Source organism: Piliocolobus tephrosceles, chromosome 14 (genome assembly GCF_002776525.5).
Source record: "Piliocolobus tephrosceles isolate RC106 chromosome 14, ASM277652v3, whole genome shotgun sequence".
Taxonomy (NCBI): Eukaryota; Metazoa; Chordata; class Mammalia; order Primates; family Cercopithecidae; genus Piliocolobus; species Piliocolobus tephrosceles.
Window position 1 is genome coordinate 32,349,853 of NC_045447.1, and position 23,590 is coordinate 32,373,442.

The window sequence follows — 23,590 nt, forward strand, 5'->3', positions numbered from 1 at the left end:
TTTTTTTTTTTTTTTTTTTTTTTGAGACGGAGTCTTGCTCTGTCGCCGGGGCTGGAGTGCAGTGGCCGGATCTCAGCTCACTGCAAGCTCCGCCTCCCGGGTTTACGCCATTCTCCCGCCTCAGCCTCCCGAGTAGCTGGGACTACAGGCGTCCGCCACCTCGCCCGGCTAGTTTTTTGTATTTTTTAGTAGAGACGGGGTTTCACAGTGTTAGCCAGGATGGTTTCGATCTCCTGACCTCGTGATCCGCCCGTCTCGGCCTCCCAAAGTGCTGGGATTACAGGCTTGAGCCACCGCGCCCGGCCGGTGGGTTTTCTTATAACAGGGAATAGCTATGTCATTTTGATAAAAATATGTGGTAGATTTAGTTTTCATGCCAAAAACAAAAACACAGAACCCCCACTTCCCCACAAAACCCTAATGATGATGCCCATAGAATATAAACGATTCTTCTCCAAATGTCTGCTTTTTTGTTTGTTGGTGAGGGGTACAAATGCCCCCTCACTTTCCTCCTCATTGTCCCCACCCCAATTTCACCATTATTATAGAGGCGGAGACAGGGAGGTGAGATGGAAAGAGTTCAGACAGACTTGCCCTGCCCCTTGTTAGTGGTGCGACATTAGGCAATTGCTTTGAGAACAATAATACTTGCAGCATAAGTTGTGAGAATTGTAAGAAGGTAAAATTCCTTACCTCATGCCCAGTGTAGGATGGATCCCATTACCCAACTTCAGGTTCCCTTCACTTTCCCAGGAGGCCACCTGCATCATCTCTTCTGCTTTTTTCCCACAAAGATCCTGCATGTTGTCTCAGGATGTACCTCTGAATGGCCTCTCTTGCCTGACAGTGACCATAATGACCATAGAGATGGAAGGGAGGGAAATCTTCCCTTCCAGAAATTCTTAAGTGGGCTGTCTGGATGAACTTTTACTTATAGAGCATCTCTGCTTCTTGCTATTCTAGACATAAAGCCAAATGCGGAAGGTGAAGAGTCCAGAAATCAGTAGACAGCCCCATGAAAGGAGGTGTGAGATACTGAGTGAGAACATAGGCTGATATATTGCTATGGTTCGTGTTCCAACTCTGTTACTTAATATCTGTGATGTCTTGAGCAAGACCTTTCTCTTAGGGGTCTTAGTTTGCCTGTCTGTAAAATGGGAACAGTAATAGGCTTATCTCATAAGGTAATCGTGAAGATTAAATTAATTGATTTGTGTGAAGCACTTATACCGTTGCCTGGGACAGAGTGACTCGCTGATATCACTCTTATTACTATTACCGGAAAGGGGTCCCCATCCAGACCCCAAGAGAAGGTTCTTGCATCTCACACAAGAAAGAATTCAGGGCGAGTCCACAGTGCAAAGGGAAAGCAAGTTTATCAAGAAGGTAAAGGAACAGAGAATAGCTACTCCATAGGCAGAGCAGCAGCCTGGGCTGCTGGTTGCCCATTTTATGGTTATTTTAAACAAGAAGTGGATTATTTATAAGTTTCCCAGGAAGGGCATGGGCAGTCCCCAGAGCTGAGAGTTCCTCCCCTTTTTAGACCATATAGGGTAACTTCCAGACATTGCCATGGCATTTGTAAACTGTCATGGTGCTGGTGGAAGTGTAGCAGTGGGGATGAACATAGGTTACTCTCATTACCATCTTGGTTTTACTGGGTTTTGGCTAGCTTCTTTATTGCAACCTGTTTTATCAGCAAGGTCTTTATGACCTGTGTCTTGTGCTGACCTCCTATCTTATCCTGTGATTTAGAATGCCTAACTGTCTCAGAATGCAGCCTAGTAGGTCTCAGCCTTATTATACCCAGCCCCTATTCAAGATGGAGGCACTCTGGTTCAAACACCTCTGACATCACTTATGCTGTTGTTATTGTTGTTATCTTTGTTGCTACAATGGTTTAGCAACCAAAGTTGACCAGTCCTTCAACAAATATCTGTTAAGTGCCTACTACTTGACTTGAGTTCTGCTAGAGTCTATGGATGCAGGGTGAATAAAACATAGTGATAGGATGGAGGTCAACTTTGTAGTCTGACATTGGACATGCATGGTGAATGTCTAGCAAGTGTTTAATAAATACATTGAAACAAAAGCAGGTGTACAATAATGAGTCAGGCACTTAGAAAGAGTCAGCACACTTAGAAAGTATGAAGCCTTAGAAAGCCCAGGCCAGGCCATTCAAAAGCTTTTGTTCTGGTTTCCTTGACTTTGGTCTCTTATCCAATGAAATTCTTCCATACATGACTCTAAGATTCATCTTTGTGAGATGCTGCTCAGATTAGTTTAGGCCTCCCCATATTTTCAATGGCTGTTACCTAATGAAAACAGCTCAAATAGCTTTATGTGACACTCAAGGCCCCTTGCCATCTGGCTTCAATTTGTCTGGCCTGCCTTGCTTCCCTCAGGGCTCTAATCAAACAATTCTAGTTGCAGTTCTTGCCTTTCCCTGCCCTTGACCTTTGCCTGTACATTTTTATCTCTTAGAAAGGCTTCCTGCTCCTGTGTGAACACATTGTTAAAGACATAGCCCATATCATCCCTTTATGAAGTCTCTCTTGATTTATTATTGTCTAAGTGCTTATTGTTACTTGTTCCATGAAGGTGGTACTCAACACCTGCCATCTTGTATTATGTTATGTATGTGAACCTTCATTCCTCCCTTGAGATTGTGAAATGCCTTTGGCAAGAGGCATCAGAAAGGTAGATTGTCAGAGGTTGGCTGGAAAGAGTAACCACAAGAGTAAAAGAATAAATGACTGTCCCATGTGAAGGGAAAAGTGAGACAGCAATATTATTTGGGAGGGAGGAAGAGAGCAAAGAGAAGAGGCTCACTAAGCTTATTAAATGTTCTTCTTCTCATAACCTTCACAGTTCATTCTAAGGAGCCATGAGCCTGAAAGAGACAAGCAACACTCCTTGTATGGTGGGTAGATTTGTAGTAGATGGTAGAGGAGATTTCAGCATGAGAACCTGTGAGATGGCAGACAGTAGTAGTGGCAGGGGCTTCCTACCCAGCCCTGCAATTAGGCATGCACGTGACTGTAGGAAGGCTGGCTCTAGAGAAGGATGAGATAGAAGTTGTATTGTACCTGGGAGATTCTAGTGTATGTCTATTCTTGAGCTCCCATGTTCACTGAGTCTATCACTACTGGGCAGTTTCCTCACTGGTTTCGCTGCATCCCCTTATCCAACCAAAACCAGTTCAATAGATTCACATTATGCTTGGTACAGAGATACAGGCCTTAACGTGGCTTTATAAGACCTGATATGGTGTGACCCAGGCCATCCCTACACTGCTCCCATGATCTTAGCATTCTAGCCTCTCTGCCCTCTTTTAGTTCCTATTCTGCCAACGGTCTCAGGACTTCTCCTACAATTTGCCTCTACAGGGAAGGTTCTCACCTGGTTAACATCCATCAGATCAGACCCAAATATTCCTTCTTCAGGAAACTTCCATGAGACACTCAGATTAGTCCAGATCTCAATAGACTCTACAACCTTCATTCATAACAATCATTATTGCTGCAATTTTATTTTTATTGGTATAATTATTTGATTAATATCTAGCTTCATGAGACTATAGCTCCATGAGGACAAGGAATTGTTTTAGTTTTCACCTCACTTATCAGCTAGTTCAGTATCTGACATCCTCTAGCTCGGTGCTCAATAAATAACTGTTGAATGAAATGTCTTTGCCATCTAATGGCAACATGTGACTATTTCAATTAATATTAATTAAAATTAAATTAAAATTTGGTTTCTCAGTCACACAAGCCACATGTCATGTACTGGACAGCCATAGGTGGCTACCTCTAGATAGTACAATGCGGTTCTAGAACATTTCCTTAGTCACAGAAAGCTCTGTTGGGCAATGCTACTCAAGATGTTTGCATCTTGTTCATGTCTAAGATGGTCAATGGTTAGAATTTTCTCTTTAAAAAAATCTCATCCAGGCACAATGGCTCATGCCTATAATCCCAGCACTTTGGTAGGCCAAGGCACATGGATCAACTGAGGTCAGAAGTTTGAGACAAGCCTGGCCAACATAGCAAAACCCTGTGTCTACTAAAAATTCCAAAAAAATTAGCTAGGCATGGTGGCAGGTGCCTCCCAAGCACCCCAGTTACTTGGGAGGCAGGAGAATCGCTTGAACCCAGGAGGTGGAGTTTGCAGTGAGCCCAGATTGTGCCATTGCACTCTAGCCTGGGTGACAAGAGTGAAACTCCATTAAAAAAAAAAAATTTCAAGAGATACTGTCTGACTTGGCCTGAGGACCCCTGGGGAGTCTGTTCTGTAAACAGAAGAAATCTGAAAATAAACCAGCAGAAGATTCTAGACAAATTTTTCCTTCACTCATTTTCATTCAAGAGATAGTTAAGGAATGTCTGCTATATATAGCCCTGGTCACACATAAGGAGCAGTCTTACTGAATTTTTCAATTTTCTCTTTAGAGCGGCAATATCACTTGATGATGAAGAATGTAGACTTTGAAAGCTCATTTGGAGGTTCTAGCAGGGGAGCACAGCTACTCATATACCCTTTACTGGAAGACTGGCCCTTCTCTATTGGGGATGGTCGTCCTCTTCAACCGAACATGCAGCTTTGGGAGAGATACACATGGAGTGTTGAGGGAGGAAGGGGACACCTGCCTAGCCAGCCAGATCAGCTGGATCAAACCTGGTGATCAATGGGTGGCAGATGTCACAGCCAGATCTCCCTCACATCCAAGAACGTAGACTTTGAAATTAGGCAGACTGATTGGTTCAAATGTTGACTATGCTGTTCACTAGTGTGTGTGTGATTCTGGGCAAGGTATTGAACTTCTCAAGCTTTAATTTCTTACTATAAAAAAACACAAATAAAAAGATTATTGTGAGAAATAAATGAGATAAATATGAGATATTTTGATTTGTAGTAACTTTAGTAAGATTCTTGGTAATTGTTTGGAATTGGTGTTAGTGTTCTACTTTGCTGCATCTTTTCTCTTCAAACTCTCATCAACTATACTATACTGACATTTTCATTTCCAAAATAAAGCAGGCTGCCTGGCTCCTGGGTTGCCATTAAGTTTCACTGGATAGCATCAAGATGGACTTTCTCAAGTCTATGAGGGTATTTTTGGCCACCTATTCTCTTGCCTCAATTTTCTCATCTGCAAAATGAAAACAGAGCTACTGTGAATTTCCAGAAAGGTATGGAAGGTTTGCTTGGCTTTTAACTGTAAGTGATGGCCATTTAATTGTGTGCTCACTTCAGATGCAGGGAAAACCCAAGAGGACATAGGGAGTTACTCTTCATGAGAGGTCACTGAGGCCTTCTGGGTAACATGTTGGGCTGAGAGCTGCATTTAGGCTCTCAGTCATACATTGAGATGGAAATTCTCATTCAACCTTTGAGTTTTTATGAAGCACCATGTGGGAGGCCCTCTGCTAGAAACTGACTTTCAGAAGTAAAGAAGACATGGGCCCTATCTTTAAGGAGGTCACAGTTTAATGAGGGAGGAGGGTGATGAGAGAATTCTTCCTGGAGGATGTTCCACTAGCTAACTTAGGGGTAAAAGGGAAAAAACAGGCAGAGAAGAGAAGGAGTGCTGTTTAAGAAGCAAGGGCTCCATACATTTATGCAGGGAGGTGAGAGAGAGAAAGGAGGCTGGGGAGGTGGGTAGAGAGACTGGGGGAGAGTTGGAGGGTAGAAGAAGGCAGATGGTAGTAGAAAACAGGGCTATATATGTAGGAAAGGGTTAAGGTATGGAAAACTTTAAAGCCAAACAAAGGAGGTTGGACTGAGGGCCACGGAGAGCCACTGAAAGATTTTAGTAGTGAGTGATATAGTCAAATAAGCATTTCAGAAAGATGACTCTTACTTGCATAGAGTCTATTGAAATTGGACAAGAATAGAGGTGGGGAGAAATGAAGGGAGGCTGATGCATTGATCCCAGTAAGAAATGATGTTGGCTTAAGCTACAGTGACAACAGGAAAAGGCACAGAAATCAGGGATATTAACAGGCAGCGTGGGCAAGTTTTATTAACCAATTGTATAAGATTGGTAAAGGAGCTGGATCAATAGTTATACCTAGGTTTCTGGCTTGGGCAAAATGTGCTGATAGCTTTCCATCAATTAGAAATTCGGAAGGAGGAGGAGGAAAGAGAATGAGTTAAACTTTGCATTTAAGTGTGAGGAACGCAGAGTTTGGGACTGGGGAAGGTGAGCAGAAGTGTTCATGAGGCAGCCAGGTGGAAATGTGTGTGCAGCAGACAGCAGTACTCACTTGTGGATGAGAAGAGGGAGCAGGCTGCCATCAGCATCAGGTGGTGGCTGCAACCACATGCATATTGCAATGAATTCATTTGTGAAAATGAAGTTTAGACCAATTGAATGACTAATTAAAGGAAAGAAGGAAGTCACCCAGGGAGCAAGCAGAGGGAAGAGGGAACAGGGCTTAGGGTGGGAACTGTCTTCTGTCTTAGCAACCATAAACATCACCTTGTGAAGACTATTCAGCTTGGTTGTATCAGACTGAAGATGGAAAAACACTTGGTAAGCTACAGACATTATGCAATTCAACTCTCTAAAGACTGGCAGATTTTTAAAAATGCTATGTTTTGCTATCTTTGCAGCCAAGTTGAGTTGTAGCATGTTGAGTCTCAGCGATTGTATAATCTGATGGTCAAACAACCAAAACTGGTAAAACAAAACAAAACAGAACAGGCGGGTTTCCTGACTCAGTCATGACATGGATACAAACATGGCCACAAAAAGTGAAAGCAACTGCCTCAGAAGTGCTGACCTACTCCACGGCTGGGCCTGTTCTGCTCAGATTTGGAGACCCTTAATCCTAAAATATTTGCTGTCTTCTGAATAGCTCTTGGCAAGATGCTCAGAAGCAGTGCAAAAATTTCAGTGTAAAATGTGATCTATTTCTCAGTTTTGTATTTGAGAAGCGACACTTGCATATAGGCTGCTACATGTCTCTGCTCACCCTGCGTAGTCCTAATCTTTATCTCCCTTCCACTTCCCAAATGCCAGGCTGGTGTCAGAATGGATAGAGGATTAGCAGGAAAATTCTCTCTTGTCAGCCCTGTTCCAACAACACCACAGAACTATTGCATATTCTACCTTTACTGCAGGCTGAGTGAGCTGCTACTCCTGTGAATAGGACTTAAGTGCATGGCGGGAGTCTAAATTATGAAATGGTAACCATCACTGTGTCTCAGAGAGAAGAATTCAGCCTTAAATGACGGGGCCAGAAGTCACACTTGGAGTTTCCAATTGTTCTGTTTTTCTGCCTCCCCAAAGCCTGCAGGTTTTATAAGGAGCTCTCTCCAAAAGCAAACTATACTAGTATTTTTTTTTTTTTTTTTTTTACTTTAAACAAGAATGTTCTTCGGTTACTCAAAAGCACATGAAAGGCAAGAGGGGAAAAAATGGATTGGTGCTTCAGTGGGTTTTCCACGCTTGTTTTCTGACACCGTGAATTTAATGCATGTCCAGGTGTCTGCATAAATCAGAGTAGCTAGTACAGTCTAAGCTCTGAGTTTTGTTTTGTTTTTTGCAGTTTTAAGGAACTCCAAAAAAGGAACTCAGCTGTGTTATCGCCTATAAATCCAGGCACTGCTGAGAAGAGTTTCACTTCTATGAGGGTCTGGGGATCCTCTTTGGAGGGATCAGTTACTCAGTAATTAAGAAATCAGTAACTCAACAAACCAGTTGATGGGTGTGTCTCATTTTGTCCAAACCATGGAGAATAAAAATCACAGCTTAGTGTCACAGGAAGTGGGAAGGAACTCTTCTTAAAAGAATAAAGTCAGGGCCGGGTGCCGTGGCTCACACCTGTAATCCCAGCATTTTGGGAGGCTGAGGCGGGTGGATCATCTGAGGTCAGGAGTTTGAGACTAGCCTGGCCAACATGGTGAAACCCCGTCTCTACTAAAAATACAAAAATCAGCCAGTTGTGGGGGTGGGTGCCTGCAATTTCAACTACTTGGGAGGCTGAGGCAGGAGAATCACTTGAACCCTGGAGGTGGAGGTTGCAGTGAGTGGAGATTGCGCCACTGTACTCCACCTTAAAAAAAAAAAAAAAAAAAGAAGAACAAGAAGAAGGTCAAGGTGCACATCTTGGTCCAAAAGTAACAACATTGAAGAACAACTATTGTGTCTTTTGATACGATAGGTCCTATACTGGTGTTTTATAAACTATGATGCAGTTATGATTACTCTGGCTATTTTACAGAAGAGGAAGATGAGGCACAGGGAGATTATTTCCCTTGCTCACGTTCACTCAATCAGTGGAAAAGGGGCTTGAACCCAGGTCCATCTGACTCCATGCCTGGGCTCCTATCCATTAAGTATACTAGAAAAGAGAAGAGTTATGTGGAATAGAGCATGATTCCATACTTTTTAAATGTGTTGAACTCCCACATTAGTGAAAGGGTTCCAGGATGCACTTCTAGGGTAGTCTGAATGATCTGAAGACAAGATCGTATAAATAGATTCTACTCCATTAGGGTTGGCAAGGAGACTAATCACAAGTCTGCTCTGTGGTCTAAGTCTTGAGTACAATACACACAAGGAGAAATATTCTGTTCCCGAAACACGCATTTCTATCCTTGCTCTAGTGTGGTGATTATGAAGAACAGGGCAGTGGCTAGACCTCTATCAACACTGATGATATCAAATTGCATAACAGGAACTGCAGGAATAAAAAGCCCAGGCCCCACATTCAGTGTGACTCTGGAGAGTCACCACAAGGGAGCCACGAGTTCAGTCATGATTGTTCCTGAGTCAGTGCAGGAATCCTGAAATAAGTAGGAACTACTGACTTCAGTGGGGCGGGAGCACCTGCGTTTTTGCTCAAGGAGATTTTCCCATTGCTTGCTGTGGACTGTCCAGATTGCCTTTGACATTCCTTGAACATACCAGTCTGTTTCCGCCTCGTGACCTTGTTGCAACTCTTCCCAGAACTTCACCTGAAAGGATCCTTTGTGGCCTCCAGGTCATAGTTTTGATGTCATCCCTTTAGAGAGGCACTGTCTAATCAAATCAACAGCCTTTTCCCAGTGCTCATGTCCCAGTCACTCTTGGTCACATAACCCTGATTTATATTTCCACAGCACTTAAATTATCTTGTTCTATTTATTTGTTTCCATATGTTTACTATCTCTCCCCTTTCACTGGCATGGAGGCGCCATTGTTTCAGACACCTCGTTTGTTTTGCTCAGCGCCATATACCCCAGTGCTCATAACAGTCCCTCCTTTAATGAACGCTCAATAAACACTTCTTGAATGAATGGATGGATAAATGAATCAATGAATGGAATAAGACCGTGTCGTTTTTATTATTATGATCATATTGTGCTACCAAGCCCTCAGTGACTGGAGGAAACGTGTGGTCCTAGATGTCTAAGATCCAGACAATCCACTCAGTAACTGATTGAGAGGAGAAAAATAATAATCAGGGAGAGAGTGTACCTTCTGTAGGCTGAGGCCATTGCACATGCTAAATCATGTAACTACTGCAGATGAGGAAGTGTAGGCATAGCTACATAGCTGAGAAGAATAGAGAGCAGAGACGTGCACTGGAATCTCTGACTCCAATTTTTTTTCATTGCAAATGGAAGGCTGGGGATGAGGGCCAAGTACAGTTTTAAGTATTTCAACATTGTCCATATTGTACAAATTGTTCATAGAAAAGTTTGGTAACTTGTGTAAAGTTACTTAGCTAAGAAGTAACAGGGGAACTTCAAAATCTATGTTGCTAATCGCTAGGATATAGAATCATCTTCCAGAAGAGATGACAAGGAAGGTTTTCAGAGGAGGCAGCAGAGAATCTGCGACTATCAGGATGGGGATTCTGGGAAGGACACTCCAACATTCCAAGCTAAGGATACTGCCTGAGCTAAAGCCTGCTGTGTTCTCTCTTCCTGCTGCCTGACATTCTTACTGATCTGCCTGAAATCCATATATTTTTGGAAATGTTGCTGCCTCTGATTTCTGGATAAATGACACAGCCAAGACTGGAGTAAACAGGATTCATGAAGGCCATTGCTTCTCCTTGAGCCATTTTATCTGCGCTATCTGTGAACCAGACTCATGGAGTCCTAAGTGCATGGCCAGGTGGTCCAGCCTGGAGGTTCTGCCCTGTGAAAGGTGCAGGTATGTCTTCTGAGTGGGAAGTGGTTATAGCACCCATTTGTGTTTCATCTGTAACAATTAAATAGCCTCACAGCAGCCCCTGAGTTGCTGATGGGCTCACACCCCATTGCCATGTAATCACATCTAATCCCATTGAGCTCTGCTCAAAATAGCCATAATTGGTGGTTTTATCCAAATCAATAAAGACAGCTTCTACATATTGATTATCATCCAGGGTATAAAATCATCATCAGTTACCTGGAAAAGAGAAGCAGCCTGCCAAGGGAAAAGGTCAGATATTCCATCTGAACAGAGGAGGGAAGGGGGAGGCGGAACCAGTGAGTTTTAAGGTAATAGTATCAAATTACCTAAAAATGCACACAGTATACTCTTGTAATTTGCAACAACAGAGAGCCCAGAAATAGGTCAATCATTTAAGTGAGTCTTCAAGTTTTCTCTCAGTGATGTGCTGAGCTAGCTTGCATGAGCAGTCTTAAAGGGGCTGGAGCCAAGCTAGAGAGAGCAAGAGAGCCACAGGGCTCACAATAATGGTACAATTTCAGTGAAAGAGATGGCTCAAGCCTATTTCTTTTATCCAATTAATGATCAACAGAGATTCTCAGCCACTGTCATGAGTGATTATGGGAAAAGACAAAGGAGGGGGGTGAAGAGACCTTTCCATTTGAGCACCCAGGACATGGAGAGTGGGAGGAACTCACTTCCAAAATGATTGCAAGGCATTTTCCACAATAGCAATGGAATACAGAGACTGCCCAGTTCTAAAGTTTATACTTCTAATTGCAGAATTAAAAATGAATACGCTGTTTACTTATTGCAAGATGGAACTCATTATCCCAGTCTTCTTTCTAGCAAATATTAAAACAAAAATTGCATAAAATCATCCAACATCATTAATGGAAGACACAATGAAAAAAAGACAATTCACTCACAATATTGCTACTTCAACATATTAAAACTGGTCTTGGGCAATTCCTGAGTCCAGTTTTCTCTTCTGTTAAACGGTAATAGCAGGGATGACCACAAGATTATTAGAATTTGACTTTTAAAAATTCATTTATGAATGTCCTCTTAAAGTCCTTGCCTAAATGACTAAATCATTTCCATATAGCTATGATTATTATAGAAATATAAGTGGCTATCACCTTTATCTTTTCCCCTTTAGTTCTTTCTTCATAAATATGCCATTTTAAGAGCTGCATACAATTCTATTAAGTGAATATTTACTTAATCTCCTGTTGTGAGATATCATCTTCTATGATAGATAATATTTCAAAGAATGTCTATGGCACAAAATTTACTCTTTCTTTTGGATTATTTTCTCAATATAATGTGGAGAAGTGGGGTATTTATTTCAAGGGTATTGTGATACCACAACCAAGGAATTAGAAAGGCTTAACCTGCCAGAAAAAGTCCTACCAATGATTTTACTAGAAGGAAAACAGTCAAACCCAAAGGTAGTTTGTAATGCAAGAATATTAGGTAGAAAAGTCAGTACAAATTCCATTTTACAGATGAAGAAATTTGAGAATTTGGAGAGACTATTTAAGAATACACAAATATTAATATAACAGTCAAGAAGTAGACACAGCCTTCGCTTACCACAGGTGTTTGTTGAGGAAAAGTAGGCTTATCAGCTCTTTTCTTGTGTTCTGGGCTGGATGGCTGTACTGGGAAAGTGGAAAGAAACCAAGATGCTGAGGGGAGGGAACATGGTTATATAGCTTGACAGAATAGAATCTGCAAATGGCTGACTCTACCAGTAAATATCAGTTGTGACATACCCATTATTGATAGCTAGGTTTTCATGCCTCAAAGTAGAGGATTCCAGTCCTCCCATTTTGTGTGATGACTGAATAGGGTCTCTGCCAGGTAAAGATTTTTTCACTTCCATGTACTTCTATGTTTTCTTTCATGGAGGTGAAAAGAGGGTGGATAAGCTTTACCTGTTTTATCTAACTTAATTAATGCAATTATAACTTTGAATGAGCTCCTTGGGGAGATTTGGTTTATGAATAATGACTATATTTTTAATACATTGCATTACTCCAAACAAAAAAATAAAATCAGCAAAATAAATGAACAAAATAAAATGAGATCACCAAAGGCTTTTTTTTTTTTTTTTTTTTTGGTTGTCACTCTTCAAAGTCATGGATTTGATTGTATTTGTTTTCATAAACTAATGTATTCCTAGATGATAATATTCAATATGAACCTAGAAAGTCTGTAGTCTTCCAAATATGTGGGTTACCAAGACATAGGACAAAGCCAAAGCTGGTGGATTACTGCTACTAAGCCTAGAGTTTTATCATTAGTCCCGACTTCCTCTCACTATATCCATTTTCTCTGGAACATGGATCTATTACTGTGACTTCAGTTATATTCTCTATATAGATGACTACAGTATCCACATCTCCAGCCAAAACCTCTCTCAAGTTTTAGACTGGTAGAGATGGCCATCTACCTGCTATCTCCCATGGGATATTTCTTGAACACTTACAACTCAACTCAACTTTTATTTTCCTCTGTATTTTATCCTCTACTCCATCCCACCACTCAATGCATTCCAACTGGATACTCTTCTATCTTAGAAGTTTCCAGGGATGGCTCTATCATCCAACCAATCACCCAGCCAAACATGGGATTTATCTTTTCCTCCTTAACTTCTCTTATGTCTCTTGTTTAATCAGCCATCAAATTTATTTGCTTTTATTTCCGAAGTATTACTGTGATTCACCCCCCTCCTCTCAATCTCTGTAATATCTGTGCTGGTTTATTTATCATCTCAGGCCTGGGCCAGGACAACAACTTCTTCAATGGCCCCCGTTTTCAGTCTTGACTCTCTTCAATCTGTCTTTACTGTGCTACCAAAACTAACAATATTCTAATAAACAAATGTGGCCATGTCATTTCCTTTCTTGGGACTTTTCAGTGGTTTAACATGATGTGCTAGGAAGTCAGTAAATTTGTGTGTGTGTACGTGTGTGTGTGTGTGTATAAAATGAATGAGTGAGTATAAGATACTGACCACACTCCTTGGCTCACAAGGCCCTTTATAATATGTCTCTGCTTACATTTCTAGTCATACATTCTATAATTTCTAACTTACTAATTTATATACTAATAATTCAATAAACACATCATATTATGTCACTTCTGTGGACAGTCCTGGAAAGCTCTTCCTCATTTTCTTCATTTGGATAACTTTTAAGATTTTTGGGGGGGCTCACTTTATGTGTCAATTTCTGTGTCTCATCCATTCTAATTTATTTATTCTAACAAATCTAATTATCCACACTATGCCAAAAACTGTTAGGCACTAGGAACAAAATGGCAAATTAGGGGACCTTTGCCCTAAAGGATAGGTAGAGAGACAGACATGGAAACCAATAGATATTATTCATTGAAAGAAAGGTTATAATAGAAGAGGAATACAAGAAAATGATGAACAAGATGAAGAGAAAATAGAAGATTTTAATTATTCAAATCTACCTGTGGCACTTAGGAGCTGGGAGGAAAAGAATCTCAAGCAAATGAACCAATGTGTATGAAAACAAGGTATGAAATAAGCTGGATGGGTGATGTTATGAGTTAAACCGTGCCCCTCCAACATTCATATGGTGGACTTCTAATCCCCAGTACCTCAGAATGTGACCTTATTTGAAGATAGGGTCCTCACAGAGGCAATCAATTTAAAATGAAGTTATTAGGGTAGACCCTCCTCCAATGCAAATGGTGTTATTCTCAGAGAGACCAGTTCTTTCTGTTGAAGACTAATAGAAGACAAGTAAAGACAATTAAGCAATTGAGAGTTGAGTTTTAGCAAACTCGTTCTCATGGTTGGATAGGGGATAGATCAGAGGTAGGGAAGTGGAGAGGCTGGTTGAACATCATGAGGCTGTGGCAAATCCTTCAGAAGACAGAGGTGGAAAGCTTGGCCCAACTCAGTGGCAGGGTGGTTAGAGAAGATGAAGCAGATATGGAAAATATTTATGAAGGAAAATTGGCAGCAGTTGGTGACATGACTGGATGTGTGAGTGAACGGCACTGGCAAATTGCTTTCATTGCATTTATCCTTATATTATGAGCAACTAACTGAGCCTATGCCCGAAAGTACAAAGAGAGAAGACACAAACCAAAGAAAAAACTGAGGTAGATAATGACAGATTTCCTCCCAATGTATCTCCAGCCTTGATTCAGACCTTGTGGCACAGTCCAGACAATTGTAAGTCCTATTCCTAATGGTTCAATATTAAAAAACAGTGGGGACTTATTAAAATTGGTTATGTATAAAGCCCACAAACAAATAAAAGGAAACTGTTAAAAGAAGTCACCAAGAGAATAATAATAGAAGAAACAAACAAAACATCAGGGGGCTTCCCTTCTTCTGGAGACTGCACAGAAACTGTGATAGGTTAATGTCTGTGTCAACTTGACTGGACCACGGGATGCACAGATGTCTGCCCGAGCAATATTTCTGAGTGTATCTGTCTGTGAGGGAGTTTCTACCACAGGTTAGCATTTGAATTGGTGGACTGAGTGAAGTGGATTGCCCTCTCCAGTGTGGCTTGCAATCATCCCATTCATTAAGGATCTGAACAGAACAAAAATATAAAGGAAGAGAGGATTTGCCCTCTCTGCCTGTCTGCTTGAACTGGAGCATCAGTCTTCTCCCTGCCTTGGTGATCCTGTCTCAGGCCTTCAAACACAGATGGGAATTTATACCATCTTCTCTCCAGCTCTTAGGCCTTCAGATTACACCACCAACTTTCCTGGTTTTTCAGTTCACAGTGGGCAGATCACGGGACTACCTGGCCTATGTCATCAATGAATGTTTGCCAATACTTTGTAATCTTTCTCTCTCTCTCACTACACACACACACACACACACACACACACACACACACACACACACACAGAGAGAGAGAGAGAGAGCTTCTCTTGGTTCTGTTTCTCTGGAGAACCCTGACTAACGCAAATACTCTTTCTTCATTCCTGCCTCCCTCCTTTCATTCCTCCTTTTCCTCTTTTCTCCCTTCAGCAAATAGTTGCTGAGCTCGAACTTTATGCTAGTTGCTACGTTAAATGCCAGAGGTATGTAGATATAAAATAAACAGATAAAAAAGCAAAAAATTTTATGAGGACCTTATGATTTAGTGGATGAAGGATGTGTAAACAAGGAATCATAGTGTTATGTAGTAAGAGTTGTAGGCACTCAGAGCTTATTGACAATGCCTTGCTCTGCTTGAGGGAACTAGGAGAGATTTCTCAGAAGCTGTGATTCTTGAGCTGGGTCTTGGAAAAGGTAAGGAGAGGCTCAAAGGCTTGGGAGTGATATCTTCCGGGAAATGCAAACAGTTGTCCGACTACTGAATTAGGCCATCTCAGGGCAGACAGAAACCAAGTGAGGAAGGGTGGTCTAGAGGCCTGATCTTGTAAGCCTGACATCTTTTCATTGAACTATTACCAGTTTGGTCCATGAAACAAACAAACTTTTGATTTCACAAACAGAAAGTATTTTCCAGACTCTCTGTTCTCAAACATGCAGGCTTCAAAAAATAAAAATAAGAAAAAAAATAAGTTAAAGAAATGAATCTAAACTCAGAGAGCTTCACTTGGGTCCTACTGTGGTAAACTAAACAAACTTCTCCAAGGATCTGGGCTTCAGCTTCTTTGTGAGACACTGTTGCTTAGGGCAAAGGCTGTAGAATTTGGATACAAGTTAGCACTCAGTGACTTACTGGCCAAACCACCCAGGATTAGTTGCTTTGTTTCCCTGAGTCTTCTTTTGCTTACTGGGCAGTACTTAAACTCCAGGCCTCAGTTTAACTTCCTTCAGGAAAGCTGCAGTCACCACTGCTTCTGCTGGGCCTAGGAGGTTAGCAGTAAAATGCACATGTATAATGAGTGAGAGAGGGAAAGCAACTGTCTCTAGTCTTTTTGGGTTGGGCACAAGAGCCACCAGCCAGAACTGGTACAAAAGGTTTGGGGAATCAGAGCACGGCTACATCAGCACCTTGAGTGAAGTAAATAATTCAGCTAAATGAAAGTACTGCATTTGGTAGTTTTTGACTGCAGCAGAGCCATCTAGTCAAAAAGCATAATCCCAGGGTATGAAAAATCACAAACAATCACAGGACATTGGTACAAGGAGGAAGCTTATAGGCTATTGATTCAAACTCCTTCATCGTACAGAGAAGAAAACCAAGAGTCTAGGAAAGCTCAGCTAACCAAGTATTATTAGGCATTCCATTACTCTTTTATTAGGAGAAATCTGGTATTAGGAAAAACTCAATTCACCTGAGCAACTGGTTTGGTCCTTATCTTTTGGGTATGGAAAACCTGATTATAGACTGAGTTGCCAGATAAAATACAGGACATCCAGATAAAGCTAAATTTTTGACAGACACTAAATAATTTTTTTTTTTACTATAAATGTATCCTTAATACAGCATAAATATAGAATACTAAAATTATTCATTTTAATCAGAAATTCAAATTTAACTTGGCTTTCTGTTATTATTTTTCTATATCTGGCAACCCTAATTATAGAGTATCTTTTCATCTCCCATCTTTGCTCTGACTCTTAGGAAGCTTAAAGGCAAATGTATCATCATTGTTTTCTTTTCTTTTTTTTTTTTTTTTGAGACGGAGTCTCGCTCTGTCCCCCTGGCTGGAGGGCAGTGGCGCGATCTCGGCTCACTGCAAGCTCCGCCTCCCGGGTTCCAGCCATTCTCCTGCCTCAGCCTCCCGAGTAGCTGGGACTACAGGCGCCCGCAACCGCGCCCGGCTAATTTTTTGTATTTTTAGTAGAGACGGGGTTTCACCGTGGTCTCGATCTCCTGACCTTGTGATCCACCCGCCTCGGCCTCCCAAAGTGCTGGGATTACAGGCGTGAGCCACCGCGCCCGGCCCATCATTGTTTTCTAACAGTACTTTATGGTATGCACTTGGCTTTATCTTGTTTGTTTATTTTCCATTCACCCTTTTCTTCATTAAAAAAATCTAGTTGTGACAAGTATCTCAGTAAGTAACATCAAAAACTTTGCTTGGATATTAACTTAAAAAACAGCCACATCATGGGGTACTAATTAAGGGCTATACTTTGTACTCAATCCTGAAGATGTATATATAAGTAATACCTTCTGTCCAATCTCAAAGAGCCCTACTCAAGGCGAGGTCAGGGGAAAGACCGTTGTTTATACAAGTAATCAAAATGCAGAGAGACAAATTATGAGGTCCAAGGTCACACAGCTAGTTGGTGTCAGAACCAAGCTGTGTTTCCTTACATTGCATTCCATGTAGTGGGCTAATTCACAAGAAGTTTATTACCCATATCTACCTAAATACCTATGGGACAGTTCAGTAGGCACTGATCATTTGGCCTTCTCAGCACCCATCATTTTTCTAGGAGTAGCATCCCTTTATAGAGGCAATTGCTGCTTCTCTTCCTCAAACTTTTCACTATTAATAGGATCTTCCGATCAGTGTACTTCTTCTCCATGACCTCAGATGTTTGATTCAGGGTGTGGACACGTGACTCAAGCCAGAGCAAAGTCCTTCCCCAAGAATTCCCAAATTGGAACAAGAGAAAAGGCAGTCCCTCTCTGGTGGCAAAGATGGAGATGAAAACGTAAGCAACAGCCATATACCTTGTGGTGTGGAGGAAGCCAGGCTGAGCACATAAAGTTAATAAACATAGAGTAGCAGAGACACTTGCAGCATTCATGTCTTTAATTTCAGCTGTTCTCAAAGCTATGCTGCAAGTCTGCTCGATCCTTCTAGCCGAAAATAATTTTAGTCATGTTTTTGTCTCTTGTAACCGAAAGGGTTATGGCTAATAGAGATAATTTGAGCTGAATTACTACTGGCATTTCCCCAATGGGCTTTCAGAATAATGTACTATAGCACAGTTTACACAAAGCTTGTTCTGTCTCTATACAATGCAGAAAAGCTCCTGTTGTTTTAAAGGTACTGCTAAACCAGTATTTTCCCAGTCAGCTTCCAAGACACCCTCAAGATGCTTTCACTTATGACAGATCTGTGTCTAGCAAGATCAAGCAGCACCATGGTGGGTTAATGCTAAATAGTCAAGCTGACTTCAAAATCTCCAAACTAGCTGCATGCTGCTGTTATCATTGCTCCCATTTTAAAAATGGGGAAATTAAAACCTGGAGAGGCAAAGGAGGTTGTTCAAGTTCATACATACTTGGCTAAGTTTATTCTAGAACCTATGTCTCTTGTCACTTAGAGTATTGCTTGTTCCACTATAGTCCCTCTTAAAAGCTGCTATCCCTTTTTAGGATATTCAATCCGGAAAAAAACAACATTGATATGACAACATAAAAAGAGCAAAAATTTCTCAGGCTTTATGATTACATATTAAAATTTATCAGTCATTTTGGGGAGGAAGCCTTAAGAAAGTTGTTAGACATAATATACACTTGAGCATCCTCGTTTTGGCTGTACATCACAATCCCTTGTGAAGCCTTTTAAAATAAAGATTTTTGAGTCACCTCCATTCCCACAGAAACCAACTGAGGAAGAATGTTTGGGAGATGGGTGCTAGGTTTTCACATATTTAAAGAACTCCAAGGATGATTTGGATTGAACTGGTCTAAGGACTAGCCTTTAGGATCAGTAATGTAGATTTTTTTTTTGAGAGGGGGGTTCTATATCCTCAGTGTTTAATTAACAACATTTAGAAAAAAATGTCTCCTTGTTGGACTGATATAACCATTTATAAAACCAGTGTAGACACACTATTTTAGCAATGTTATACCTCATTCATTCAACTAATACTTACTAATTCCCTACAAGTTGCTGGGTTCTGCACCAGGCACTTGAACTCAAAGATGAGTCAGATGGAAACCTTGCCATCAAGAAGCGCTGAAGGACAGATAATAGATGAGTATACATGATATTTAAATGAGATGGTGATGTCAGTGTACCATGGGTGGGTGTTCCAGGGAAGAAGCTGGTGAGAATCAGGAAGGGTTTCTTAGGAGAGTATTTGAACTGGATCCTGAAGGGCAGGTAGTATTTGGATGTGCAGATGAGAGGAAGATCAACTCAGACAGAGGAAACAGCATGAGCCAAGAATAGGAGCAGGGAAAGAATAGTAGTAATCATAATAATGATAACTATAATAACAATAATAGCAGCAAGCAATTATTGAGCACTTGTAATATATGCCAATTACTGTTGTAAGTGCTTTGTGTGGGCATCTCATTCAATCCTCACAATAAAGCAATGAAGTAGGTGCAATGAACTATTATTCGTCATTATACAGATGAGAAAACTGAGTTACAGATAGGTTTAGTAATTTGCCCAAGGTCAGGTGCAAAATAAAGTTAGGTGGGGGAAGGATTTCTATTTTGTTCAATAAGTTTTTGGGGAATGAGTGGATATTTTAATCCAATACCGTCATTTCAAAGATATGGAAACTAAGGTTCAGAAAGGTTAGGCTCACTCAACTGGTTGGTGGCAGTGATAGAATAAGAGTAATTTTAATGCATTTTCCATTAGGCTAAGCATGCATTTTGAGACCAAGTGAGAGCAAAATCTTAGTATATCATTTTCTCTTCATCAAAAATTGTTTTGAGGAACTGTGATATCTTGAAAAGTAGCTAAACCCAGGGCTGATCTCTAACCAAGATACAGCTTTTAAATCAGGAGGACAAATCACAAGGGAGAGGAAGTAAAGCATGGTAGAGTGGAACTTGTTTTGGACAAGTCTTATCTATAAAATGTTCTCACCTATAAAGAGATGCAATTAGACAAGAAGATTCCTAAAGGTCCTTCTATGTTGGCTATGCTGTCTGATCCTAGGCAGGGCTTGAAACTGAGATTATGTCTATATAGCTCTCTAAGTTTAATGGACTGAAATATAGCCAGCAATAAACAATCATGCTCTAAGAAACCTACATCTGGAGGCCAGAAAGCAGCTGCTAGGTAAATGGAGAAGGTAGCATTGTTTGATTGAGTCTTTATTCTTCACTTACTGTTTCAGATGATGCTAAGAAAGTCATCTGATACATTTATGAAAACCTCCAGGACCTAATCAATTTCCTCCTTCCAAAAGATGGGACTTGGCAGGAGAGAGCATCATTTTCTGTGATGCTGCAAACTGAAGAAAAGACAGAGTTATCTTTGGTTGAGGCCACCTCGACACTTCTGGCTTATTGTCTGTGGCTTCACCCTGGACAGCATGCCCCATCTGACCTGAGCTGAAAGCATTCCCTACTTTAAGTAACAAGACAGGTTCATGGGTATTCCCTATGTTGTGCTGCATTTTTTTAAGTAAAATAAATTTTAAAAATGAGAGTTGAGTGTTGTTTATAATTCATTTTGACTGATGCCATCGCATCTAATGCAATATTTAGCTGTTTTACCTGTTTAGAAGCCTGAGAAGAGCAGTGATCCAGGAAAACATTCTCCATCTATTGTAGAACAAGATGGATGGAGAACATTTTTTCCACACAGCAACAATGATTACACTTTAAATTTATATAGCACCTGTCTCTGGAGAGTCTCAGAGAGACTTTGAGAATATTTTTTTTCATTCCTCATTTTAAGAAGCCTATAATGTCAGTTAAAGAGATCTCTTGTCACATGCAGAAAGTGAGGCACACAACTAGCCTCCAGATTTCTTGAAAATTCTCCAGTCTGTAGTTTTGTTGCTAAAGCCAAGGTTGCCCCTGGCCCAGGCACCAAAGAACAGCACTGATTTATCTAGTCCCTGAATTTTGAACACATTGGCAGCTCTCTGGTGAATGCGAAGGCAAGAAAAGATCCTTGCTCTCAAGTTTGTTAAAATATCAGAGTCAATATTGAGCATAATTGGAGAAGAGATTTATAAATATGGAGAGGGGAAGTCTAGAGAGAAACCTGAAGTGTTAGATTGGAACTGGAGATAAAGCAGTAAACTCATAGCTTTGTTTTAAAATATATATATACACATAGATGTAGAAATAGACATAGATGTGTATATATATGTATGTATATATATGCATGTGTGATAATGTATGTATATACATGCATATATTTCTTACTGCTGAAAGGACCTAAAAACAATGCCATTCCAGGAGCAATGTGCACACCCGGCTCCCATATCTTGCTTTCCAAATATAATTTTTTGCTAAAAGGAAACAAGGTCCCATGGAAAAAGGGTTGATTCCAAGGCTGAGGCAGGAAAAGTATAAGATGAGCTCGATACATTTTTGGCAACAGAAAGTAGGAAAATAGAAAAATGCTCAAAGAATATGGTAACAAGTCAAAGGAAATAAGAGTCAGATTTGTCCCAAATCTAGGACAATTTACCCATCAAAATAAATAATGATTGTAACATTTTATGCCACCACTCATTGCATAAAATAGAAATCCTTGAGTTCATACTGTAGAGAGAGAGAGAGAGAGCTTCCTTATAGTTCAAATAAAACTTTATTTACAAAAAATAGGCATTGAGCTGTATTTGGCCTATGGGCTGTAGTTTTCTGACCCTGAACTAAAGGAAGCCATTGAAGACTTTGACCCTACAATAACCTTGGGAAGATGCATCCAGCTACTGGATAGAAAATGGATTGCAGGGAATAGAATAAAAGTGGAAAGAAAAACTAGGAGGCTGTTGCAATGGTCCACATGTTTGCACCATGGAGAAACCAACACAGCTTTTATAAGACAAATATACCTGGGAATTTGGCCTCACAAACCTCAGCTGGCACACAGCTGGGTCTGTCTGTCCTTAGCTCACCTTGATTCTCACCATCTTGCCAGTTTAGCCACCTCTGAAATCTCAGCTACCTCTGAAATCCTACGTCAGAGTTTGTAAATCATCTTGGGAGCCCAATTATTCCTTTTCTTTGTTCTACGGTGTTTTTGATTTCGAGAGCTAAGTCTGTACTGTTTGTATGAGAGGAAAAAATCAATAGAGAGAGAAAGTTTAATAAAAAAAATACATTCTCCATTGACTTTAATTAACTTGGCCTTAGGTTTACAACTCTGGCAAGTATGGAAAATGAAAAAAAAAAAAAAAAAAGAGAGAGAGAGAAAAAAACTCATATCTTACCCTATAACACAAAGCTTTTTAAGAATAAAATCTCAAATTGAAATCTGAATGTATCAACAATTTATTTGCCAGCAACAAGTTGAAGAAAAAGGATAAAAAAGAAAAGAAAAGAAATTATCTTGTAGGATATGACAAAGAACAGGCTGGCACTTTTAACTCCTGTGATAAATGGCCAAACACCAGAATGAGGCCAGTGGTTTATTGATGTCATAGAACCCTTTACATGTTCTTCCAGAATCAAATGATCATTGCTTTGGTGTCTTCTCCAATCTCATGACTTAAGATCCATAGTCTTTGAAACCTGTTGATATTCGCTAGTTTTAGCACTGATTCTTTCTGCCAGGAAACAAGGTTCTCCCTGGAGGAGGAATGGTCAGGAGGAATGACGTGGGGTTTTTGCCTCCTGGCAGGTGTCTGCAGAGAGAACCCATGAATGCATGGATATTTCACAAAATTTCACACCCATGAGACTTTTCTGTCATTTGAAATGATGCAGGCTATTAGTAGACATGTACAGTAGTATAGTATATAAGTACACATGCACACATGTGTACAGGATGCTACACATATTCCATAAATTCATATGTGCACTCAATTGCACAATAGATACATGAGTGAACATCTATTAGCATAGATAGTTAAAGCATATATCTGCATAATCAAATAGATGGTGTCATGCAAATATAACACACTATATTTCTCTATACACTTACAACAGGCATTTATATGAAAATACATGGGGCTGGGCTCGGTGGCTCAAGCCTGTAATCCCAGCACTTTGGGAGGCCGAGACGGGTGGATCACGAGGTCAGGAGATCGAGACCATCCTGGCTAACATGGTGAAACCCCGTCTCTACTAAAAAATACAAAAAACTAGCCGGGCGAGGTGGCGGGCACCTGTAGTCCCAGCTACTCGGGAGGCTGAGGCAGGAGAATGGCGTAAACCCGGGAGGTGGAGCTTGCAGTGAGCTGAGATCCGGCCACTGCACTCCAGCCCGGGTGACAGAGCAAGACTCCGTCTCAAAAAAAAAAAAAAGAAAATACATGTAAGTCTAAAAATACATTTAAGAGTAGAACTACAAACATATCCAGGTATGTGTACCATACATACACACACAGCATCTATATATAATATTCATGCGAGTTACACGATCTGGTCCCCATCATTCCAGACTATTTCCCCTATGACTATAATAATTCTCCCTCCATCATTATATTCCAGACTATTCTCTGCTGTCCCACAAATGTCAAGTACATTCTCACCTTAGAGTTTTTTGTACTGGTTGCTCCCTGTAAATGAAATACCCATCCCAGATCCACCAGACTACGGATCTTAAGTCATGAGACTGGAGAAGACACCAAAGCCATGAGAT

General features: G+C 40.6%; 1 long non-coding RNA gene across 1 annotated transcript; it reads right to left on the reverse strand.

Moving 5' to 3' along the window:
• Positions 1 to 4,902: 4,902 nt before the first annotated feature.
• LOC113225155 lies at positions 4,903 to 17,343 on the reverse strand. Its single transcript, XR_003309783.1, has 3 exons — positions 17,293 to 17,343; positions 11,753 to 11,820; positions 4,903 to 5,152 (listed from the first exon to the last, which is right to left on the reverse strand). It is a non-coding gene; the product is annotated as an uncharacterized LOC113225155 (long non-coding RNA).
• Positions 17,344 to 23,590: the final 6,247 nt, after the last annotated feature.